The sequence below is a fragment of the Penaeus chinensis genome, chromosome 3, assembly GCF_019202785.1.
Source record: "Penaeus chinensis breed Huanghai No. 1 chromosome 3, ASM1920278v2, whole genome shotgun sequence".
Taxonomy (NCBI): domain Eukaryota; kingdom Metazoa; phylum Arthropoda; class Malacostraca; order Decapoda; family Penaeidae; genus Penaeus; species Penaeus chinensis.
Window position 1 is genome coordinate 22661303 of NC_061821.1, and position 12500 is coordinate 22673802.

Sequence of the window (12500 nt, forward strand, 5' to 3'; positions counted from 1 at the left end):
GTTCGTAACGTGTTTATGTGTGTAAGTTTTTGTGTGTTTTTTATGTGTACGTTTTCTGGAAGATTGCCCCGGGATAATCTAGTCTGGGTTTTCGTATCTTTGTATCTTTAAATCACTTGTCGTTGGCTGTTTCATTTGAAGTGGTTATAAAAATGTCAAAAACGGAGGGAGAAGAAAAAAACCTTATATTAAGATATAGTTTGGCTCATCTAGAAACAAAACCAGATAGCAGACGATAGAAGAAAAGTCATAATTGGGTCAATTCACAGAAGAAAGGGGGAATTCAGCAGACTGCAGGAACCACAAATGATAAAGTTATTGGGATATGCCATGATGGTAGTAGGTAAACAGTGTACAATCGAGTTAAAAACGTCAATGCAAATGCAGTTTCAAGCCTGGGAGAGATACAACAACAGCAACAGCCTTTATTGATCTGGTGTAGAGAAACTTTTCGATACGGCACCGAGGGAAGTAATGTTTTTGGTGTCTCGGAAGATCTGGTGAGGACTGTGTAGAGCAGGGCTACTCAACTATTATACGCAAAGGTCCAGTTAGACAAGCTCCAATGTACGCATAGGTCCGGAAATTTTTATTACATGAAATATAAAAAAGAATGACCACGGTCCGGATATATATATATTCTAAATATATATAGTCATAGTCGACCAAAAAAAAAAAACTTGCAAGATACTTTCACCAGGACCTTCATGCTATTTAACTAGAATTTTCTCTTACTGGGGTCTGAGGTCCAACTGCAACACTCAGAAGGTCCGGATCCGGACCGCGGTCCGCCAGTTGAGTACTCCTGGTGTAGAGTATGTATATGAAAGTCAAAAACACTGTAAGAACGCCAAGAGGCATGACGCAAGAGTTTGAAGTTCATTAAGTGTTCATTTAGTGTTATTACTGTCGTTAACGAGAGGGACTTAAATAGCGTCAAACAGGTGAAAAAATTAGAATGTTAATCGATCTCTGAAATATATAATATTATAAGGTATAATAGAACTTTGATATATAATATACAAAATTTAAAATACATGACAGAATGATATATACAAATAACAAATCCCTAAAAGCGTACCAAAAAAATAATAAGTCAAAGGGGAGGATGGTGGAAATGAAAGAGAGGGGCAAGAAAAAGATGGTAAAAGTGAGGGTAGAAAGTTTACCGAGAAGACCAAATGAAAGGAAGGTGACCCCATGCCTTCCTTCTTGTGGAGAGACCACTCGTTAGATGGAGTAAAGAGGGGAGGAGGATTCCTTAGTTTATGGAGGGAGACACACACATATATATATACATATATACACATGCACTATACAGATAGGTTACACAATGTTGCGACGTCTACACTGCTATGTTATACCACGTCACTGCTGCCACGAGATGCGCTGTGATTGGCTGAGATTTGTCGAGTCGTGATTTATGTGAACATCTTCACAGATGCGCTGTGATTGGCTGAGATTTGTCGAGTCGTGATTTCTGTGAACATCTTCAGCACCTTTTTTTTTTCTTTTTTTTTTTTTTTTGGGGGGGGGGGGGGGTGTCGTGATTATCCACATATTTGCCAAGTTATACTCGAGGATTTGCGAGTAAGACTATGTGACGTCATCAATATTAATGCCAAGAATCGCTAGAAAGATATATGTTTTCATGCATATTTCGGGTATATCAAATACCTCTGCAGTAAACTCAAAATCTTCGCTGTTATTTCCTCTTAACAGCATTATCGTGAGTAGGAAAATTTTAAAAATCTATCAACTGAATTTGTTCGATAGGCACTAGCAATCAAGAAATAAAATAATTGAAAAAATGCGAATTCATATTTCTTGGAAAATGCGAACACAAATATATTTAATAGAAACATGAACCAGTGATTTATGAACCGTATTCATGTTGGCAAAAGTATAAAAGGTATGAATTCATGAGATGTATTTAACCAGTTTCGATTATATCTTCGTCAGAAATACATGGATACAATATACCAATGTTTTGTTCAAGGAAGTCTTGCAGTAAAGGCTGACAACACGACATATCATATACCACCTTTAGCAACTGACATATTTTTATCCATTAGCGTATGGATGAAAGTGTAGCTCGGTTACTAAACGTAGCAATTCATTAACCAACACCGGAACCTTTCTTCACCATAGTTGCCAAGAGTTGCTGCACTGTATATTACAAGCTGACAGTTATTATCCCCTGTTTGGAAGGAATAACGCCATTTCCAGAGCACACAAGAATACCTCCCAGACCCTTATGTTTCTGTTTTCTCCTTTCTTTAGTAACCTTCATATAGCACTTCGCTTGGCTATCTAGTAAACGATGCACTACAAACACACCACACACACACACACACACACACGCATATTTATATATATATATATATATATATATATATATATGTATATATATATCATATATATGTCATATATATTTATGTACATATACATACATACATATACACATATATATACATATATATCATATATATACATATATACATATATATCATATATATACATATATATACATATATACATATAAATACATACATGCATAAATAGATTGATAGATAGATAGACAGACAAATATATATATAGATAGATGTGTGTGTATCTATCTATCTATATATCTCTATATATAATATATATATATATATATTTATGTATGTATCTATATGTGTACATATCGCCGCAAGCCTGTATCGACAGAGCAGCATCTCCAAACAGGCCCCCAAAGTGATGGATCTTCATCAGAGACATATGTCAAGTCAAAGTCAAGGTCGGTGATTTTGATATTGCCCAGCGTTATTCCACAATAACTTTGGGCAGTAATTCTGCCCATAATCCAGTCTATGTAGGTAGTGAAAGGTTTTGGTGTCAGAAATAAAACTTAGACAGGGGTATGTATAGCCGCTGTTATATCACATACTTCATATCAGCAGCTGGTATATCATATACCTCGTATATCACCTATTCTGTAACACTATGATCGGAGAGGCCTGTATGGTATAAATTCATCTTCTGTGTCACAACCGCCGAGAAGGCCTTGGCGAGTACTACCGATTCAACACATGGTCCGTATCAGCCATAAGAGCTGACCTGTCCAAAACATGTTTGTGCGAGGGGTCGTGCCAGAGGAAGTGATGGTGGCTTTTCGTATGATCAATGCCGGGAGCTAATGAGATCGCGACCTAATTAATGTATTAAAAATTAAGTAGAATATTACTGACGTTGTAGTATATGTATGTTTAAAGTGTGAGGACAGTTCGAGGGGAACCTCCGTGCCGTCAAGACGCCCATAATATTCTGAAATCTGATCCGTTAAGCTGATATTCTGACCGTTCCCGCGATGCGTATGTATCCAAAATTTGTAGAAAGTTGGGTATTATTTAATATAATTTATGTTGTTTTTTAGTAACTCTATGTATTTATTGTAAGCACGCATTCGTATAATCAATGTATTAACAGGTTTGACCGCTACCGAATAAACATAAAGTGATTGCGACGCAGTGGTATCAGTCACCCCACACCCACTGACGCTCATAGACGTTCTTCGGCGGCCACAGTAGGTAAATGAGTGTGCAATAATTGCATCTATCGCACCAGAGGGGATTTCCTTAAGTTACGTACTGACTTCCACGAACTATAAACGTACTTGTGATTGATCTATGAAATCCGAGAGCCTATAGAAAGAGGGAAAGGAGGGGGGGGGGGGGAGAGAGAGAGAGATAGAGGGAAAGATGTAAAAGACTATTATATGAGGACCTTTATATAATGTCTACTGGTTATGCAGGGATAGACATAGCGGTATGATGGCTTGACTCTTTTATTTCTGAAGAGTACAACAAGTGATAGTGACTCACGAGACGAGTCTTGGGCAGGGTTCCCAGATTTCTGTGCCGAAAATATCGTACACATCCGTCAAAAATTATCGTATTTTGAGCTAGATTATCGTACACCAACATTCACCTAGCAACTTTTTGTCAGTTCTACAGAATACCACAAAATATACCATTGGAACATTAGACACCAAAAAGTTTTTCTTAGGCATTTGATATAGGTTCTGAAAAGCACTGCATGTTACGAGAGGCTATCGTATACTCACCCTTTTATAGGTCGCTGGCTGAATCCCCGTGGATTTCTGGATAGTTTGGATCACTTTCCACACCAGTTGGATAAAGTACTTGGGAAGTCATACTCCTTATCATGCTCCTGGATGGCTCGAATGAGGTGCAGTTACTGTTTCCTTCGCTTGTTACAGACTGTTTTGCTAAAAGAATGTCTCTTACTGATTCTGTTATGAGTTTGTCTTTAGTTTTCATTCTATTTATGTCCGAGAAACATCTTTCACAATCTACATTTGCATGGGGCAATGAAAGGCATGCTATTGCAAAGTCAGACACGCACTTGTATTTTGACCGTCCCTCGCTATCCAGAATCAGCCTTACTTCACCCCAAAACAAATCAGGAGCTTTATCTTTTACTTTTTCCACTTCTTTGTCCCCACTCATGATGTTTTCTGAAAGATCTTCAAATTCAAGCTTCCTCCATTCGTCATCCAGTTGCTGCAGTGTGGCATCATCTCCAGCAATTATGCGTGGAAGAATAAGTGGAAGAATAACTATACACGAACTGATCGTGTATAGTCCGCCCCTTCACTCCCTCCCTCCTCCAGCCACTCACCAACCCTCCACCACCCTCCTCTCTCTCTCTCTCTCTCTCTCTCTCTCTCTCTCTCTCTCTCTCTCTCTCTCTCTCTCTCTCTCTCTCTCTCTCTCTCTCTCTCTCTCTCTTTCTCTCTCTATCTCCATTTTTTTTTATGGAGTAGAATATACTCTCGCAGTATCACTTCCAAAAGGAATTATTTCATGAAAAGTATAAATTATTGTACAAAACTGCAGATTATCGTACCCACTATATTTTTTATCTTACAGTATGCTAAATTATTGCACTTGTACGATAATTATCGTACGTCTGGGAACCCTGGTCTTGGGTAAGTGCCGAGTGCGGAGAGAGAGAGAAGGAAAGGCAGACGGAGAAGCAAACAGAGGCAGACAAACAATCAGAGGGAGAGAGATTGTTTGTTGGGAATGTTTTTCCAACTTGGAAATAACATTTCCTTTTCTGTGTCTGTAAACTCTGGAATTCTCTGTGTGGTTTTCTTTTCGTTTTTCTTTTCAATGTTGTGAGTTATATCTGCAGTTTACATATCTTCTTCTTTATGGTTTGCGAAGTTCTAGCTTCGCCCGGGCCTTCTAAATATGGCCCGGCCTGTGTCAGCTTTTTACGGCTGTCTCATTGAGTTGTCTGACACTCGGTGCTTACCGTGGCGGCGGGATTGCCAGCAGGCGCTCCTGCCGCCATGATGTAAGCATTTCGCATAGCCTCTTTACCAGCACGGCGGCTGTTGTGGGCGGTCCCTGTCTCACGAATTGTGTATGGTCACAATTTTCTAGGTAGTGGACTGGTGTGGCGTTCGGCTCGCCGCAGTGCTTGCAGCACCTTTCATTGCGTTCGATTGTTGGGATAATCTGCCATGCACAGTGGTAACCTAGGCGCATTCTGTGAAGAATGACTTCGGTACCTCTGTTGCTTACTTCAGAGAGTGCCAGTGGTTCATAGCCTGTGGCGTCTGAGTACCAGCTGGCCGAGGGGGAGGTTCTCGTTTCCTGTCTGTGGAGCTGCCGTAGGAAGGTACGACCGACCAAGGCACACTTCTCCATAAGTAATTTTCGGCTCGGTTTTATCGTCATGGGATTTGGGGGCATACCCCTGCCAGCGACGGCTAGTCTGTCAGCAAGCTCGTTCCCTCTGATGCCGATGTGGCTTGGGACCCAGTTGATGATAATTCTTCTACCCTGAGCCAGAATTCTCTGTGCCATTGTGAGAATCGTGGTCAGTAGGTAGATGTTGTCTGTGGGTGAGCTGTGCTGAAGACAGTCAATGGCTGCCCTGGAGTCTGTGTGTATGACCACGTGTCCTTCCCTTAGGGACGCGTGGCCTAGGGCTCCCATGATTGCAACTGCCTCAGCCTGTAGCGAGGAGGCGTTGTCTGTTACCCTCATGGATCTCGTGGCATCCCTTGCTGCAAAGCCGGCGCCTGCAGTGTGGCTCAAGGGATCGACCGATCCATCCGTGTAGTATGTTCTACTACCTGGAGGAGTGATGGCTACAATGACCCTGTGGGCTTCTGCCTTTAGGCTAGGCATGGGGTATTGGCTCATTTGCATTGACAGGCTCATTATGTTGAACTCTATCAGGCTCAGTGCCCACGGCGGGGCTTCGGCAAAGTCGGGGTGGGGGCAGTCCATGCCCTTAGCAAGAAGCTGTTCTTTGAGCTGATGGCGTATCAACACCCTGGCTGTATGAGACAGCTACGAGTTGTTTGCAACGAGCTCGTTGTCTTGTTCGAGGCATCTGACTAATTTTTGTCTTAGGCTTGTGTTCCTGGGAGCCTGGATGGCCTTTGACAGGAATTGTGTTGCCATTAGATCGATTCGTGAGTCCAGGGGGAGAAGGTTTGAGGAGGTTGAGGACCTTCGTCCACCTCGGGGCACCCAGAATGATCCTGGCAGCTTCATTTTGGACTGCTTCTAATTTGTCTGTGTGCTTTTTCTTTGCAGCAATTAGAGCGACTGAGGCATAGTCCACAATGGGCCGGACAGCATGTACGTAGAATGATCTTAGTACTTTGTGTCTGGCCCCTATGCGTCTCCCAGTCATTGCTCTCATGACGGACAGTCTTGCTTTGGTTTGGTCAACCAGGTACAGGACCTCCTTATGGAAGGAGAGGGTCCGGTCTATCCTTACCCAAAGGTATAGGTAGTTCTGGACCCATTCTAATTCCATTCCCTGGATTTTCAGTCTTGTGCCTCGAACTCTGTCTCAGAGCCATGGCTTTGGATTTGGCTGCAGAGATCTTTAGTCCTGTCCTACAACACTCCTCTGACACGAGGTCCAGACAACGCTGGGCTTTATTCTGGCTGCGTGGTCCAGTGGAGGTGATAGCGAGATCGTCTGCATATGAGATGATTTTGCACCCCAATGGGAGGTTTATGTTGAGGATGCAGGACATTAAAGTGTTGAATAGGGCTGGACTGAGAACCCCACCCTGTGGCGTTCCATTTTCGAGCGGCATGTGCTGCGATAGGTGACCCTGGAATTTGACATTGGCAGTCCTGTTCCTGAAGTAGTCACCTATCCAAGCCAAGAGCTTTCCTCTGATTCCCTTCTGGATCAGGCTTTCCTGAATGGCAAGCGGACTTGCCAGTTCAAAAGCCTTCTCCAGGTCAAGGAATACCACCACAGCTGGGCCCTTGCTGATTGTGCTTAAGAGCGTGGCTATGCTGTATGCTGTGCCCATGCCCCTTGTGAACCCGTGGAGGTGTTCGTGCGGGGGTCCCGTTTTCCATTGAAGCCGGTTTAGTACCATCTTCTCAGCCGTCTTGGCCAGGCAGCTGAGCAGAGAGATGGGGCGGTACTTCCCCGGCTCCTTTGGTTTTGGGACGGGAACTATGGTAGCCCTCTTCCAACTCTGGGGTAGAGTTGAAGTTTCCCAGGACTTGTTGATGAGTTGCAAGAGTGCACGCTCACCTGCTAGTCCTAGGTGGGAGATAATGGGGTACGAGATCCCATCAGAGCCCGGGGCTGTGTTGGAACTGGTTTTATAGGCTTTCCTTAGTTCCCTCAGAGAAAAGATAACGTCTGAGTTATCGGGTTCGGCTGCCCTTTCTCTGATCTGAGCGTGTCTGTCTGGCTGTAGACACTCTTGTCTTGCCCTCAGCTCGGCTGGCAGACTGTTGCTGCTCGTTCTCGCAGAGAACTCGTGCGCCAGTCTGTTAGCCTCTGCTTGGGAGTCGTGATGGGTGCACCTCGGGGCTGAGCGGCTGGTAGCTCGCTTGACCCATTGCCACAGCTTTGAAAGGGTGGTTTGGTGGTCGAAGGACTCACACCATTCCAGCCACTTTTCCTGCATGACTCTATTGACAGTTTCCTTGGCATCCGTGACAGCCTCCCTTAGATGGGATAAGTTGTCAGGGGTTCTTTGCTTTCGGAATAGTTTTCGGCACATGTTCACCCTGTGGTTGACCTCCCTGATCTCGTCATTGAAGTACCAGGCGTCTTTGTGACTTCTGGACCCAGGCCTGAGTTTTGGGTATGGTCTGTGAGGCTGCTTCATTAATGGCGTTTAGCAGGCTAGCTTCGAGCACTTCCACATTTTCGCTTAGTGGGGGATCGTTGCATCTCAGACAGAGGGCCAAGGCGTTTTGAAATGCCTGCCAGTTGGCCTTGTCTGTTTTCCATCTTGGATTCGGTCTTAGGATTTTGGCTGGGCCAGCATCCATGAGGGTAGTTATAGTGCCGTAATGGTCACTTGTAACGGTCTCATCGACACGCCAGCCAATCCTCCCCACCAGAGTCGCAGTGGCCAGGGTGAGGTCTATGACCCCTCTTCTGACATGCGTTGTCTCTTGGGTGTTGAGGAGAGCGATCTCAGGGAATGTCTCTAGCACGTCGGTTATGTGATAGCCGGCCGCATCCGGTGCCCGGCAGGGAGCCAGAATGGGGTGGTGTGCATTGAAGTCTCCCCCTATGATCACTCGGTCGTGTGCAGCAGAAGCACAGACCTGGCTGATATCTGAGCTTCTACAGCGTGGCCGGCTGTACACGTTGTACAATTTGAGGGGCCCCCCGGCCAGGTGAACCTCGACGGCAAGGGATTTAACATCGTCTCCACAGTGCGATGCATCGACTATTGCGGAGCAGGGGATTGTTGCTCTCACAAGGGTGATCAAGCCTCTCTTGCCAGGTGTTCGTGGCAGTGTGAAGGCATGGTACCCTGAGAAGCGAACAGTGTCCACTGTTAATGTCTCCTGGAGCATGACAATGTCAATGTTCCTTGATCGCACTACTGTTTGAAGAAAAGCGTTCTTTGCAGAGAAGCTATTGATGTTCCACTGTAGGATGCTTAGATGGTGTGTCATGATGTTACTCAGTGATAGTTACATCAGAGACATCGTCGGAGTCTGACAACTCCATTGCGAGGTCCTCGCTGGTTGAGGGCTCCTCGTCTGTTGTCAGGCTATCCTTGGGTCCACTGGGGGGTGGAGAGCCTTTGGTAGCTCTGACTTTGGTTGGTTCAGCTTTTCTCTCAGGCTTTTTCTTGGCTGGCCTTGCTGGCCTTGCCTGGGCAAGGTCAGCGTGATCTGGCTCTGGCTCTGCTCTGGCCTTTTCGCTTTTGTTCCTTCCCCAGACATGGGTGCCCGGTGGGGCAGGAACAAAGTCTGGTCGGTTTTGAGCAACCTCTTGTCGCCTGAGGGCCGCCTCTTTCCTGACAGAGCAAGTCAGGCTCCAGGCATGATGCTTCTTGGCACAGTTAGGACATTTGGCTGTTGTGTCCCTCTTTTCCTCTTTGTATGCCTTGAGGCATACCTCTGTGTTGTGTGCCTTGCTACAGACACCACATTTAGGCTTGGCTGTACAGTTAGCCTGGTGGTGACCGTATTTCTGGCACTTGAAACACCGAAGTGGTTCTGGCACATACGTTCGAAGGTTGTAGGTGCCCCAGTTACCCAGATCAAGGGTAGTGGTTGGGGCACCTTTCATGGTCACCAGGACTTGCCTGGTTGGGGTCTTCCCTTTCGACATTCGGGAAGCCTGCACGACCTGTGGGTGTGAAGTCAAGTAGCACCATCTTGGTTCTCTTTTCCTCGGGACTTAGTGGGGAAAGACTCACTTTCCTCCCATCGGCTAGCTCCTTCGTTTCCCGGAGGAAATTCAGGGTAGCTTGATCTTTGGGCATTATGATCATGCCCTGATCTCGGGCGACCCGGATCGACAACCGGATTTTCCGTTGCAACTCCAATGCCCTGACCAATTGGTAGGCCTTGTCGAAGCCTTCGGGTTTAGCTGGCACTTTGAACTGGGCGAAGCGTTTAGGGGGTCCCGACTCTTCATCAGAGTCGGTCTCCGGCCTCGGACGCTTCGGCCCGCCCTTTCGGCTTTCGGGCTTGTTTGTGGAGGCAGCAGCTGACGCGGCTGGTTCAGCCTGCTCTCCCCTCTCAATCGGGGAGGCCGTCTGAGAACTCAGGGGCCTCCCTGGCTTAGCTGTTGGCCTGGAGAGGCCAGCTCGCGAGTCAAGATGTTTGACTATTCGGTGAACAGACCCATTTGCATATCCCACAACTTATAAAAATATATGTTGATGAATATCCACATACATCTTTGACAGGAAAATGTCAGAATTTGTTTCGTTATTGCTTATTATGAATATTCATGGCAACTCAACTCCATCTTTTCTATGGAGTTGATGACGTTGTCATGACGTATCGATACATGATTGGTGAGATTAACAAGCTCACTCTGCGCATGTGCAGGATTAATCTTGCATGCGCATTAGATATCTGGCTTAAGCTTTGATATTTGATTAACTTTCATGGCACGCGCAGAAGTGTCTTGCGAATGTACGATGGAATTTACGTACAGGAATTCGAAAGATTGTCATTTTCACAAACACTAGATATAAGTAACTTGATTATTTTCTCTGATATATTTTTATTATTAGATCTCTTTAAAATACACCGTAAGTCGCCTATTAAAGCAGATTAAAATATTAGATACATGGTGTAATTTTAAATATTTTACGATTATCCATCTTTCTATTTCTCCATTCAGGATCTTTAGAATTCATTTTCTTAAACCTGAAACTTTGAACCAGATATGAAAACATACACTTTTTAACAAATATTTCATTTTACGTTTTTCTTCCCAACTTTTATCATGATTCTTTTACACAACTCTATTCGCCATTATAAGTAAATTATTCTTCTTTTTATAGAGCTGCTTTTTTTATTCAAATTAATTTTCAGAAACTTGCATAAAGAACTAACTGTTTAACTTTGGGAGGTAAACGAGCAAACAAACATCACAGGAGGGAGTTGGGAATAACCCTGTACCATTGGGTGTTACCTGAGGAATTCCCGAAACAGAACTTTCCTTAGCGTTGGGCATGTGTAATAGTTTAGAGAAATATTTGCTTGTTATTTATTTATTTATTTATTTTTTTTTTTTGTCTTTGCAACTCCTATGACCGATGCCTGTTTTATAAATTATTCTTCGTAACGTATTTCATTTTTTGATTTATGTGTTATAGTAGATGCTTGGTGTCGTATCTTATATTTTTTCTTGCCTAAAAGTGTTAAAAGCAAAAATGACAGAGAACAAAGAAGTAAATAAGATAGTGAATAATTAAAATCAAAGATAAAATAACAGTGCATTACTCAATGGAGATGCTTACATTCATTCATGACTTACCTGCATTACCTGTCTCTTGAAAATTGAATTATATATGAGTGAAGTAAGTAACTAGTACTAGTAAGATTATACAACTTACTACGTTAAAGAATTCGGAAAGAACAAGAAAATACGCGAATATGACATAACCCATTGCCGCCGGGGAAAATATATAAAAAATGGGGAAAATGCTGTGCTCATATTTTCATATTTTTGTGAAATGTCTCTCTTTTCACTAGTGCTATGCATATCGATGGGGTTATTTTTAGTGTAAACATTATAATTACTATGATGTTATATACATTATTATTAGCAAAATAAGATAACGTAAAATATTTTCGTAAGTGAAAGAAAAGGGTAAACGGGCGAGACAGGCAGTACTCGTAATTGGCTCATTGGTGATTTAGTACAAGTGTAGCCATATATGTGTAAAAATAATTAAACAAGTAAACTCACAGTGGGCATGGCACGGACACGTGACATGCCCGTTGCGAATGGGTTAGAGATGAATATCCCTTAAATGAAGTCAAGATGTTCCAGGAACTTTATATCGGATGCGCGGACACAACGTTATGTTCAGATTTCATTAGATTTTTTCAGAGAGCAAACTTTTCTATCACGTGTATAAATATATATATATATATATATATATATATATATATATATATATATATATATATATATATATATTTATATATATATATGTATATATATATATATATATGTGTATGTGTGTGTGTGTGTGTGTGTGTGTGTGTGTGTGTGTACATATATATATACATATATATATATATATATATATATATATTTGTATACACATATACTATAAGCATTTCAGTCACATCTGCTTGGGACAGCTGTGTGACCTGACCCCACTTTCACTCTGAGAGACTGACACGTGAAATGAATGTGAGAACCGCTGGCATTTCCTGTATATTGTTTTCGAGATTGTTACATTATAGGATAACGCGTAGCAACTGTTGCATGTTCATTGGTGACACGTTCTATCGGCGCTAGAGCGGAGCTTCTAACGCGAATTACTTACATTTTTATATAGCGCCAGGGATCTTCCCCTTATCATAGTGTCAGAATGCCTGATTACTTGGGGTTGCGTATATGCTTAAAGATCCGCGCTCCGACACGTTCGTTCGGCATTTTTTTGAGCCGGTGTGACCCGCGGTTAGGTCCGTTAAATAATGTAGGAC

At 43.2% G+C, this 12500-nt stretch overlaps 2 protein-coding genes across 2 annotated transcripts in view; one reads left to right on the forward strand and one right to left on the reverse strand.

Annotated features, from left to right (window-relative positions):
- The window catches only part of LOC125042649, a 29825-nt gene extending 25237 nt beyond the window's left edge, over positions 1 to 4588 (reverse strand). The window contains exon 1 of the mRNA XM_047638483.1: positions 4109 to 4588. The gene's annotated coding sequence lies outside the window, so the exon portion shown is untranslated. The remainder of the gene's footprint in view (positions 1 to 4108) is intronic.
- The window catches only part of LOC125042697 (60S ribosomal protein L13-like), a 27796-nt gene that overhangs the window by 3221 nt on the left and 12075 nt on the right, over positions 1 to 12500 (forward strand). The gene's annotated exons all lie outside the window — the stretch shown is intronic.